Source organism: Podarcis muralis, chromosome W, assembly GCF_964188315.1.
Source record: "Podarcis muralis chromosome W, rPodMur119.hap1.1, whole genome shotgun sequence".
NCBI classification, from domain to species: Eukaryota; Metazoa; Chordata; class Lepidosauria; order Squamata; family Lacertidae; genus Podarcis; species Podarcis muralis.
The window spans coordinates 7,152,036-7,165,238 of NC_135674.1; positions in this window are offsets into that span (position 1 = coordinate 7,152,036).

Sequence of the window (13,203 nt, forward strand, 5' to 3'; positions counted from 1 at the left end):
GTTTTTCAGCGAGTGTATGCTGATGTAATTGGTCCTTTAGCACCTTCTAGAGGCAATGCAAAATACTATCTTGTATTTGTTGATCATTTTTCTCAATATGTATGGATTTACACATTGAGATCTCCCAGAGAAACCTTAAAAAGGTTTAAGGAGTTTTGTGATAAGGTTAAGAATGTTCATGATGCTAAAATTGATTTTCTTTTCACAGATGAGAAGCCAATTTTTCTTTCACAGGATTTTCAGGATTTCCTTGAGAAGCAAGGGATAGAGCACAAGGTTGCTGTTTCAGAGGCTGCATGGAACAAAACTGTGTGTGTAAAAGTGAACAAGGAGTTGCAAAATGGCATGAAGGCACAATTGCTGAGTTCACACTTGCCACATGAGTTTTGGGCTGAATCTTTATCTTGTTTTTGTTACACTTGGGTGAGAAAGGTTTCAAAAGGATTGGAATGTTCTCCTTTTGAGACGCTGTTCCGCAGAAAACCTTTGGTCTCACATTTTAGGGTTTTTGGATCTCAATTCAAGACGGAAACTCCAGATGGGGTGAAGAATGCCAGACGCATTTTTGTGGGTTATGAAAAGGGTCTCTACAGAGTAATTTTGTCTGAATCTGCTCAGGTGATTCTCACAAAATTTCTAAAGAGTGCTCCTGGACAGGAGAATGTAATTTTTCACACATTTCCCACTGCTGATGATTCAGATGATGAATTTGATTATTCTGATTATAGTGATACTGAAAGTGACACAAAAAGCTCAGAGAGTTCTGTTGACACAGTCATTGAGAGAGGTTCACACACAATGGCTAGACATTCACAGGTTAAGGATGAACCACTGTTTACTATTGGAATGTTCAGTTTCTGTTAATTGGTTCTCGTGGGAAACTTGCAGGTTCTGGCTTCGCACAATTAACTCAAGGCAGTGTCAATTTACTCTTGGCAGAAAGCCCAGGTCTGCTTGACCTAGAAACTACTTACTCTGATTGGTTAACGACCAGCACTCTGCTCTGTTATCTAGGGATTGCTAGCAGTGTGATGTGAGGTTTGTTAGGAGTAGAAGTGCTGTGTATGGTTTTGAGAGAGAGAAAGAGAGGATTTATTTTGCTTTTATTTGTATGCAGAAACTCTGCTGGTTTTATTTTTTCTTTTTAATAAATCCTGTAAATAGTTATTCTGAGTCTAGCTGACTAGTCATTACTGCCGCAACTAGCTTCCTCGCTGTGCAGGAAAACTCTGCTACGTTTGGGCTAAAGCCAATAGGGCTATGCCTGACACGTCAAAGTTCCATGAGGTTATGGGTATTGTGCTGCCAGCCTGAGTTGCGGTGGTGTCAGCATCAACGGCGTTGGTTCCAGTAGTTCCAGAAGTTGTTGTTCCTGTTGGTGCAGCAGATGGACTCTGGCTGGTTCCTGACTGTGGTGAGCTGGTGACGCAGCGGACACAAGGACAACAGCTGCAGCGTGTGAGTGCTGGGTGCTGTGGTTCCTGTTTTCTCTCTCGGTGGTCGTGAGTAGCTGGTTCTGGGTTCCAGGGACATCGCTCTCAAGATGGCCTCACAACCAGTTCAGATGGCTTTTGAGCGTCTGAATGACTCCAATTACTTGCTGTGGTCGGAACGCATGCAGGCAGTGCTGCAGAGGGATCGTCTCTGGCAAGTGGTGAGTAAGTTTCCTGTGAAGCCTGATGATGAAGACCTCGATAAAGACCAAAGAGCAAGGGCCACAATTGTCTTGGGGCTGGAAGATTCCCAGTTGCCGTATGTGAGGGGAATTAAGACAGCTAGAGGTGTGTGGCAAGCACTTAAAGAACTCCATGTGCGTGAGACAGCGGTTTCCAAGCTGTTCATTCGCAAGGCATTGTACAAGGCAATGTTACAGCCTGGGGTTACAATGCAGGAACACCTACACAGTTTACAGTTAAAGTTTGCTGCGCTACAGGAAAGAGACTGTGCATTAGACCAGCAGGAGAAGGTGGCTATTATTTTGAGTTCTCTCCCGGAAAGCTGGGTGTGCTGGTCCCGGGGGGGAAGGTACTAATACCGTAGCCAAAGTTCAGTCCTAAGTCACTAGCCGGGTAGAAGTTCACAAGATGAGACGCGAGGTCCGAAACAGGGAGCCGGGCGGGGTCAGGAACACTTGAAGATCAGAGGCAGGAAGCTGGGCAGGAAACAGGAACACTGGAAGGTCCGAAACAGGGAGCCGGGCGGGAACAGAAACGCTGGAAGGTCAGAAGCAGAAAGCCGGGCGAGGAACAGGAACACTGGAAATGCAGATCTAGGTCCAGGTCAGAACAAGTACTCCACAACGACGTTGCTCCAGCAACCTGGGACCGGGCTGACTGACCTTTATCTTCTTCTAAGGCCAGGGGCGGTCCCGGCCCCCAGGAGCCCCGCCTCTCCTGGCCTTAAGGCGAGCACTCCTCCTGGGAGAAACCAGTTCCCTTCGCCTCTCTGCCCTAAGCCTCTGCAGTTCAGGAGAGGCCGAAGGGTTACTGGGCCCCGGGGGAGGCTCACCTGTAGACACTGAGTCCTCAAGCACCTCTGGGGCCAGAATGGTTTCACCTGGTGCCTGCTCCTGACGATCTGGCACAGGTGCAGGCTCCTCAGAATCTAGGCCTTGCCCCAGTTCAGCCGGCCCTGGAGGCGGGGACTCCTGTGCCGGCTGGGATTCCTCCGGTTCACTCTCAGACTCGGAATCCCAGGCCATCACACTGGGATAATTTAGTTTTGTCTCTAGAAGGCATGCAGGAGCATGATTTATCAGTCAGCTACGTTACTGGGTGTTTGATTGAAGAATGGCAGAAGAGGCAAGAAAGGTCGTTGGCTGCAGAGGCTTCTACAGGTGGGCGGTTTGGAAGGAGTTCTCATGCCGTGCCAGAGGTGAAGCAAAAGCAGCGTACCGGTGAGGAGTCAGCGTTTGCTGTTAGGCGTTGTTTCCGATGTGGGTCTTCAGCGCATCTAAAACGACAATGTCCGGAGTTGGTCAAGTCTCAGTTGCCGGTGCAGGAGCAGAGACGAGATCAGCAGCAGCAGCAGCGTAAAAAGAAATTCTTCAAACGAAAACAGTCGGCTCAGCTGGTGACCGGCGAGGTCAAGATTGCTGATGAGAAACAAGCGGTCTGGGTGGTCGATTCGGGAGCATCTCGCCACATCGTGAATTCAGATGAATTGTTTGTTTCCAAGAACTCAGCACAGCGTAGCCAGGTGGCTTTAGCAGACGGAAGTATTTCCGAAGTGATTTCAGGGGGTGCAGTTTTTGTTCCTTGTCTTCGTGAATGCCTGCAAAATGTACTTTGTGTGCCGTCATTAAGGAGCAATCTGATGTCTGTAGATTGTTTGCTAAAAGCTGGGTTTAAAGTGTATTTTGAAGGAGACAGTTGCATTATTAAGAAGGCTGGTGAGATTTTAGGCACTGCTAAGTCAGAGGGAGGCTTGTTTTGGCTTAAAGCAGGATCTCAAGTTGCAGCAGTAGTCAGTAAATCTCAGCCTGCAGTGAATAACAAAGCTATACATGACAACTGTGTGCACTTATTGCATAGGAAAATGGGGCATGCTTGCTGGAAAAGTGTACTAAAAATGTCTGAATTGGCTGATGGGGGTAATTTAAAGAGTTGTAACAAGTACCTTGATTGTAATGTTTGTAAAAAGGTCAAAACCCACAGAGTCTCCTACCCCAGAAGTGACAGAGTTAGTGAGTCACCGCTACAGCTGGTTCACATGGACGTAATTGGTCCATTTGCTGTAAGCAGGGGTGGATCGCGCTTTTCACTAACAATTGTGGATGACGCCACGCGTTATTCTTGGGTTTTTCCCATGAAAAATAAGGGTGACGTGTTCACTAAGTTTAAAGGCTGGGTGGCATCTGTGGAAAGATTTCTGTCCATTAAACTCAAAAGGATTCAGACGGATAGAGGTGGTGAATTTATGTCAAATGCCTTTCAAGATTGGTTACAAAAGCGTGGCATTGGGCATAGAAAAACGAACGTTTTTCCCCCAGAGGAGAATGGCGTTGCAGAGCGAAAAAACAGATCTTTACAAGATATGATGTTTGCCATGCTTGATGATGCTGATTTGCCCATGTCTTATTGGGGGGAGAGCATGCTCACCGCGTGTTATCTCCAGAACAGGCTCTTTCATCAAACAATAGGTACAACTCCGTACTTTAAATTGTTTCAGAAAAAACCCAAAATTGACCATTTGCATGTGTTTGGATCAAAAGCCTGGGTATTAATTCCGAAACAAATGAGGAAGAAGGGAGATCCTAAGACCAAACAGTTAGTGTTTGTGGGTTACCAGGAGCTGGGAAAAGGTTTCCGCTTTGCTGAAGGGACAAATGGCATTGTGATCTCCAGGAATGCCAGTTTTTGTGAACATAGTGGCTGGGAGAGACTACATGCCAATACTGAGGTTTGGTTTGAACCTTCCCAGGAGCTTCATGACTCTGAAACACAGAGACACAGAGAATCAGAGTCTGAGGGGGAGGAAAGTTCAGATAAGAGCTCTCAAGAAAGTGGAGTTAGCCAAAGACCAGTTGCTAAGCAACAAAAGAGAGGTCGTAGTTCTGAGGAGGAAAGTGGGTCAGAAGAAAAATTTTCTCCCAGAAGATCTAAAAGACAAAACAAAGGAGTGCCTCCGGTGCGTTTTTCTCCAGATACTGCAAATGTGTTTAGTGTAATTGCAGAGCCCAAGAGTTTTCAGGAGGTGTTAAAGTTACCAAAAGAGGAGGCAGAGCGCTGGAAACAGGCAATGGAGGAAGAGATGTCCTCTCTGAATGAGCACAAGGTTTTTACACCAGTAGCAGCGCCTGAGGGGGCAAAGATTGTAGGCTGCAGGTGGGTGTACAAACTTAAACCTCTGGTGACAGGAGAGTACAAATACAAAGCTCGTTTAGTGGCTCAAGGATACTCTCAGAGGCCTGGAAAAGATTATGACGAGACTTTTTCACCTACTGCTAAGGGGGACAGTGTAAGGCTGATTTTAACGCTTGGAGCAAAGAGAAAACTCCTGTTAAACCATTTTGATATCCAGACTGCATATTTACATGCATCAATATCAGAAGACCTGTATCTAGCCGAACCGCCTGGTTATGAGACAGGTTCCAATAGAGTGTTGAAATTAAACAAAGCTCTATATGGTCTCAAACAGGCTGCAAGATCTTGGAACAAATGTTTCCATGAGGCCTTAGTGTCATTTGGTTTCAAGCAGAGTACAGCTGACAATTGTGTTTATGTACGTGGTACAGGCAGTGATCAAGAGTTTTGTCTGATTTATGTAGATGATGTTTTGTATGCCTGCAAAACAGATAAACAAACTAAAAGGTTTGCCAAACAATTGTCCAGTAAGTTCAAAGTGAAAGACTTAGGCCCGGTTAGGACATATCTAGGGTTGGAAGTGTGCTGGGCCCAAGATGGCAGCTGCCTAATTAGTCAGCAGAACAAAGTTAAACAACTACTGACTACATACAGGATGCAGGATTGCAAAGGGGCAGCGGTGCCTATGGATCCAGGTTTCATAAAAACACTTCATATAGATGAGAGTCCTGAATTTGAACATCCTGATGTATATCACTCTGTAATTGGAAGTTTATTGTATATAGCACAGTGGTCCAGACCTGATATTAGCTACGCAGTAGGCATATTAAGTCATGTCCACGGCTTCCTGGAAACTCCATGTCCCAAAAATGTGGTTCTGAAGCATGGATCCTCATGGATCCTCACAATTTTTGCATTGGATGGAGCACTCCAAACTCACTGTCAAATCACACGTCATAGCCAGGGACACTTGTTGTTGTTGTTGTTTAGTCGTTTAGTCATGTCCGACTCTTGGACAGTCCCTTAAATATGGTTTTGAAGTATGGATCCTCATGCTGTTTGCATTGGCCCACCCCGAACTAACCATCAAATCACACATCATGTCCAGGAGCACAGCCTGCACCAAAAAAAACACACGGATCTACGGCTTCCTGGCCATACCATGACCCAAAACTGTAGTTCTGAAGTACGGTTCCCCATGGATCCTCATGCCCTTTGCATTGGGCCACCCCTAACTCACAGTCAAATCACACATCGAGTCCAGGGGCACAGCCTGCACCTCAAAAAACTAGGACACACGGCTTCCTGGCCAGTCCATGGCCCAAAAATCTGGTTCTGAAGTACAGATCCTCATGGATCCTCTCACTTTTTGCATTGGGCCTACACAAACTCACCGTCAAATCACACATCATAGCCAGGGGCACAGCCTACACCCCGAAAAACTAGGATCCAGGGCTTTCTGGCCATAGCATGGCCCAAAAACATGGTTTTGAAGCATGGATCTCCATGGATCCTCATGCTTTATGCACTGGGCCACCCCTGACTCACCGTAAAATCACACATCATGTCCAGGGGCACAGCCTGCACGCCAAAAAACTCAGATCCACGGCTTCCTGGCCACTCCATTGCCCAAAACCATGGCTCTGAAGTACGGATCTTCAAGGTTCCTCTTTTTGCATTGGGCCACCCCAACTCACTGTCAAACCACACATCAAGTCCAGGGGCACAGACTGCACCTCAAAAAACTGGGATCCAAGGCTTCCTGGCCAGTCCATGGCCCAAAAACCTGGTTCTGAAGTACAAATCCTCATACATCCTCACGCCTTTTGCATTGGGCCACCCCTAACTCACTGTCAAATCACACATCATAGCCAGGGACACAGCCTGCACCAAAAAAACCTAGGATCCACGGCTTTCTCACCACACAATGGCCCAATAAACATGGTTTTGAAGCATGGATCCTCATGGATCCTCACGCTTTTTGCATTGGGCCATCCAAAGGTAAAGGTAAAGGTACCCCTGCCCGTACGGGCCAGTCTTGACAGACTCTAGGGTTGTGCGCCCATCTCACTCAAGAGGCCGGGGGCCAGCGCTGTCCGGAGACACTTCCGGGTCACGTGGCCAGCGTGACATCGCTGCTCTGGCGAGCCAGAGCCACACACGGAAACGCTGTTTACCTTCCCGCTAGTAAGCGGTCCCTATTTATCTACTTGCACCCGGGAGTGCTTTCGAACTGCTAGGTTGGCAGGCGCTGGGATCGAACAACGGGAGCGCACCCCCCGCGGGGATTCGAACCGCCGACCTTTCGATCGGCAAGCCCTAGGCACTGAGGCTTTTACCCACAGCGCCACCCGTGTCCCCGGGCCATCCAAAACTCACCGTCAAATCACACATCATGTCCAGGGGCACCCCATGCACCACAGAAAACTAGGATCCAAGGCTTCCTGGCCACTCCATGGTCCAAAAATGTGGCCTAGAATCATAGATCCTCATACATCCTCATGCTTTTTGCATTGGGCCACCCCTAGCTCACTGTCAAATTACACATCAAGTCAAGGGGCACAGCCTGCACGTCAAAAAACTAGGATCCACCGCTTCCTGATCATACCATGGCCCCAAACCATGGTTTTGAAGCATGGATCCTCATGCATCCTCATGCTTTTTGCATCGGGTCACCCGTAACTCACCGTCACATAGCAAATCAAGTCAAGGGGCACAGCCTGCACCTCAAAAAACTAGGATCCATGGCTTCCTAGCCATACCATGGCCCAAAAACGTAGTTCTGAATCACGGATCCTCATGGCTCCTCAAACGTTTTGCATTGGGCCACCTCTAACTCACTGTCAAATCGCACATCAAGTCCAAGGGCACAGCCTGCACCACAATAAACTCGGATCTATGACTTCCTGGCCAGTCCATGGCCCAAAAATCTTGTTCTGAAGTACAGATCCTCATGGATCCTCTCACTTTTTGCATTGGGCCAACCCTAAATCATCGTCAAATCACACATCAAGTCCAGGGGCACAGCCTGCACCTCAAAAAACTAGGATCCAAGGCTTTCTGGCCATACCATGGCCCAAAAACATGGTTTTGAAGCATGGATCCTCATGGATCCTCATGCTTTTTGCATTAGGCCACCCCTAACTCACAGCTAAGGGATGCGGGTGGCGCTGTGGGTTAAAGCCTCAGAGCCTAGGGCTTGCCGATCGAAAGGTCGGCGGTTTGAATCCCCGCGGCGGGGTGCGCTCCCGTTGTTTGGTCCCAGTGCCTGCCAACCTAGCAGTTCGAAAGCACTCCCGGGTGCAAGTAGATAAATAGGGACCGCTTACCAGCGGGAAGGTAAACGGCGTTCTGTGTGCTGCGCTGGCTCGCCAGAGCAGCGATGTCACGCTGGCCACGTGACCCGTAAGTGTCTCCGGACAGCGCTGGCCCCCGGCCTCTTGAGTGAGATGGGCGCACAACCCTAGAGTCTGTCAAGACTGGCCCGTACGGGCAGGGGTACCTTTACCTTTACCTTTAACTCACAGCTATTATTAGCGGTGCTAATAACAAGGCCAGTGGAAGTGATGGTATTCCAGCTGAACTATTTAAAATTTTAAAAGATGATGCTGTTAAGGTGCTACACTCAATATGCCAGCAAGTTTGGAAAACTCAGCAGTGGCCAGAGGATTGGAGAAGATCAGTCTACATCCAAATCCCAAAGAAGGGCAGTGCCAAAGAATGCTCCAACTACCGCACAATTGCACTCATTTCACACGCTAGCAAGGCTATGCTTAAAATTCTACAAGGAAGGCTCAAGCAGTATGTGGACTGAGAACTCCCAGAAGTGCAAGCTGGATTTCAAAGGGGCAGAGGAACCAGAGACCAAATTGCAAACATGCGCTGGATTATGGAGAAAGCTAGAGAGTTCCAGAAAGACATCTACTTCTGCTTCATTGACTATGCAAAAGCCTTTGACTGTGTCGACCACAGCAAACTATGGCAAGTTCTTAAAGAAATGGGAGTGCCTGATCACCTCATCTGTTTCCTGAGAAATTTCTATGTGGGACAAGAAGCTACAGTTAGAACTGGATATGGAACAACTGATTGGTTCAAAATTGGGAAAGGAGTACGACAAGGCTGTATATTGTCTCCCTGCTTATTTAACTTATATGCAGAATTCATCATGCGAAAGGCTGGGCTGGATGAATCCCTAGCCAGAATTAAGATTGCCAGAAGAAATATCAACAACCTCAGATATGCAGATGACACAACCTTGATGGCAGAAAGTGAGGAGGAATTAAAGAACCTTTAATGAGGGTGAAAGAGGAGAGCGCAAAATATGGTCTGAAGCTCAACATCAAAAAAATGAAGATCATGGCCACTGGTCCCATCACCTCCTGGCAAATAGAAGGGGAAGAAATGGAGGCAGTGAGAGATTTTACTTTCTGGGGCTCCATGATCACTGCAGATGGTGACAGCAGCCACGAAATTAAAAGACGCCTGCTTCTTAGGAGAAAAGCAATGGCAAACCTAGACAGCATCTTAAAAAGCAGAGACATCACCTTGCCAACAAAGGTCTGTATAGTAAAAGCTATGGTTTTCCCAGTAATGATGTATGGAAGTGAAAGCTGGACCATAAAGAAGGCTGATCGCCTCTTTTGAGGTGAAGAGAGCAGCGAGATTGAGAAGCTGGCACCACGGGAAGCCATTTGTCTGTCCCCAGGAAAGTGCAGTCCCAGGCTTGAATGCTGCAGCGATTGATTCTCAAACACTAAGAAACCCGAATTTAATTGGATTATCGGTGATAAGAGGATAAGAGGATTTGAACGATTTGGGAGCAGCGAGGTTCAAAAGGAGGCCAGCCTCATCTGGAGTCTAATTCATATGCAAAGACTACCCGCAGAGCAGAAAGGAACAGTGAGTTACCTCAAACGGAAAATTTATCCTTTGTTTTATTTACAAAAGACACTTAACTAATTAAAGAACTTGGATTGGAGTTTGGAAGGGGTAAAACCTGGAGTAAGAACGTTTTATTTGTCTTTTTGGTGGGCCTCTGAGATCGCAGGCAGAGGAAACTTCCAAGTACGTTTTTACTTTCGATTTTAAAAAGAACTGCGTAGTAAACTTCTTCGAAGCCCTCCTTTGATTTTTTTTTTTTGGGGGGGGGGGTTGGTCTGTGCCAAAGCAGTGATATGAAGAAGTGAAGAAATTAAAATAGACTGAACTGTTAATTTTGTTAAGTTGGTTAACTGAAATTGGAAAATAAGGAGCAGAGGGAAGATATTTACTTACCCCCTCCTCCTGCTTCTGGCTTTTGTTTGCTTTTTATAAGATATTTATTAGATTTTTTCAAAGAATACACATAGAGTTATAAACTAAAAAAAGAATTACAAACAAAAAATTACAGTATTGAAAAAAGAAGATAAAGATTACAGAAAAAACTAAGAAAAAATACAGATAAAAAATACATACACAAACCCAGAAAAAACAAAAAAAGAAAAAAAAACCAATCCAGTTTTCAGAGCTTGTAGATTCATTTACTTATTTTCTTGACTTCCTCACACCTCCCCTTTTTGTATTCCCATTTATATAATTGGTTCAGCAAATCCTAGCCTTCTTTCATTTATCTTAGCTTTTTATCATAACCTATTATAACAATATATTTTCATCCATTATCAATCCATATTTACATATTCTTATTACTCTTATTTACCAACGCCACTTATTTCCAATCCACCATCATTTTATCATTCATTAATTTTACAGTATTTCTGCAGATAGTCTTTGAATTTCTTCCAATCTTCTTCCACCAACTCTTCTCCCAGGTCTCGGATTCTGCCGGTCATTTCTGCCAATTCCATGTAGTCTATCACCTTAGTCTGCCACTCTTCCAGTGTGGGTAGTTCTTGTGTCTTCCAATACTTTGCAATAAGTATTCTTGCTGCTGTTGTCTCATACATGAAAAAGTTTCTATCCTTCTTTGGCACCAATTGGCCGACCATGCCCAAGAGAAAGGCCTCTGGTTTCTTCAGGAAGGTATATTTAAATACCTTTTTCATTTCATTATAGATCATCTCCCAGAAAGTCTTAATCTTTGGGCATGTCCACCAAAGGTGAAAGAATGTACCATCAGTCTCTTTACATTTCCAACATTTATTATCGGGCAAATGATAGATTTTTGCAAGCTTGACTGGTGTCATGTACCACCTGTAAATCATTTTCATAATATTCTCTCTTAAGGCATTACATGCCGTAAATTTCATACCTGTGGTCCACAACTGTTCCCAGTCAGCAAACATAATATTATGTCCAACATCTTGTGCCCATTTAATCATAGCAGATTTAACTGTTTCATCCTGGGTGTTCCATTTTAACAGCAAGTTATACATTCTTGATAGTATCTTAGTTTAGGGTTCTAACAATTCTGTTTCCAACTTTGATTTTTCCACCTGGAAGCCAATTTTTTAATCTAAATTATATACCTCTCTTATTTGATAGTAGTGAAGCCAGTCTCGCACTTTATCTTTTAGTTTCTCAAAACTCTGCAATTTCAATTTGTCTCCTTCTTGTTCCAAAATTTCCCAATATTTTGGCCACTTGGCCTCCATATTGAGCTTTTTCTGAGCCTTAGCCTGCATCGGTGACAACCACCTTGGGGTTTTGTTTTCAAGTAAATCTTTGTATCTTATCCAGGCATTAAACAATGCTTTCCTGACAATATGGTTTTTAAATGCCTTATGAGCTTTAACCTTGTCGTACCACAGATATGCATGCCACCCAAACACATTATTAAAACCTTCTAAATCCAAAATGTCTGTGTTCTCAAGAAGCAGCCATTCTTTCAGCCAGCAAAGTGCTGCTGATTCATAGTAAAGTTTAATGTCTGGCAGGGCAAATCCACCTCTTTCCTTTACATCAGTTAATATTTTAAATTTTATTCTAGGCTTCTTGCCCTGCCAGACAAATCTAGAAATATCTTTCTGCCACTTCTTGAAACAGTCCATTTTGTCCAAAATTTGTAATGATTGGAACAAAAACAACATTCTTGGCAATACATTCATCTTTATCGCAGCAATTCGTCCCAACAAGGAAAGCTTCAAGTTTGACCATATTTCTAAATCCTTTTTCACTTCTGACCAACATTTTTCATAATTGTCTTTAAATAAATTCCCATTTTTAGCTGTCATATTAATTCCCAGGTATTTCACTTTCTTAACCACTGTTAAACCCGTCTCTTTCTGAAACTTCTCTTTCTCAATCGGTGATAAGTTTTTCTCAAGAACTTTAGATTTTAACTTATTTAACTTAAATCCTGCCACGTGACCAAATTCTTGAATCAGTTCTAACACTCCTTTAGTGCTGGATTCTGGCTCCTCTAAAGTCAATACTAAGTCATCTGCAAAAGCTTTCAGCTTATATTGTTTAGCTCCGACCTTTATGCCTTTAATTAGATGGTCCCTTCTAATCATATTTAACAAAACCTCCAGAACCGAGATAAAGAGCAATGGGGAAATTGGGCAACCTTGTCGTGTCCCTTTCTCTATCTTAAATTCCTCTGTCACCACATTATTAACTATTAGTTTCACTTTCTGTTCTGAATAAATTGCACTTATACCATTTTCAAATCCTTGACCAACCCCCATCCCCTGAAGATTTTTCTTCATGAAACTCCAAGAAACATTATCAAAGGCTTTCTCCGCATCCACAAAGATTAAAACTGCTTTGGTATTGATGTCCACTTGTAGCTTCTCCAAAATGTTAATTATATTCCTCGTATTATCAGACAAATGTCTGCCTGGGAGAAAGCCAGCTTGATCCTTGTGTATCTCCTCCACTAATACTTTCTTTAGTCTTTTAGCCAAAATGTCAGCAAATATTTTGTAATCCACATTGAGCAGGGATATGGGTCGGTAATTCTTAAGTTGTGTCTTTTCAGACTCAGTTTTCGGTATTAGTGTTATATATGCTTCTTTCCACGACTCTGGCGCTTTTTCCCCCTCCAAAATTTCATTGCAAACCTCCTTTAATGGTTGAATTATCCCATCCTTCAAAGTTCTATAATATTTTGAGGTTAAGCCATCCGGCCCTGGAGATTTACCCATCTGCATATTCTGAATGGCACCTTCTACCTCCTGTTCTGTAATTTTATAGTTCAACATTATCCTGTTTTCTTGAGAGATTTTTTGTAATCCATTTGTTTTCAAAAATTGGTCTATGTCAAATTCTTTCTGGGGCCCTTGTGTATATAGCTGTTTGAAGTACCTCTGGAAGCATTTTCTAATTTCCACTGGATTCTGAATGTTCTTTCCTTCCACTTCCAAATTAGTAATAGTGTTAAGCTTTTGTCTTTTTTTCATCTGCCAAGCAAGCAGTTTCCCACACTTATTAGCCGATTCAAAAGTCCTTTGTCTCATTT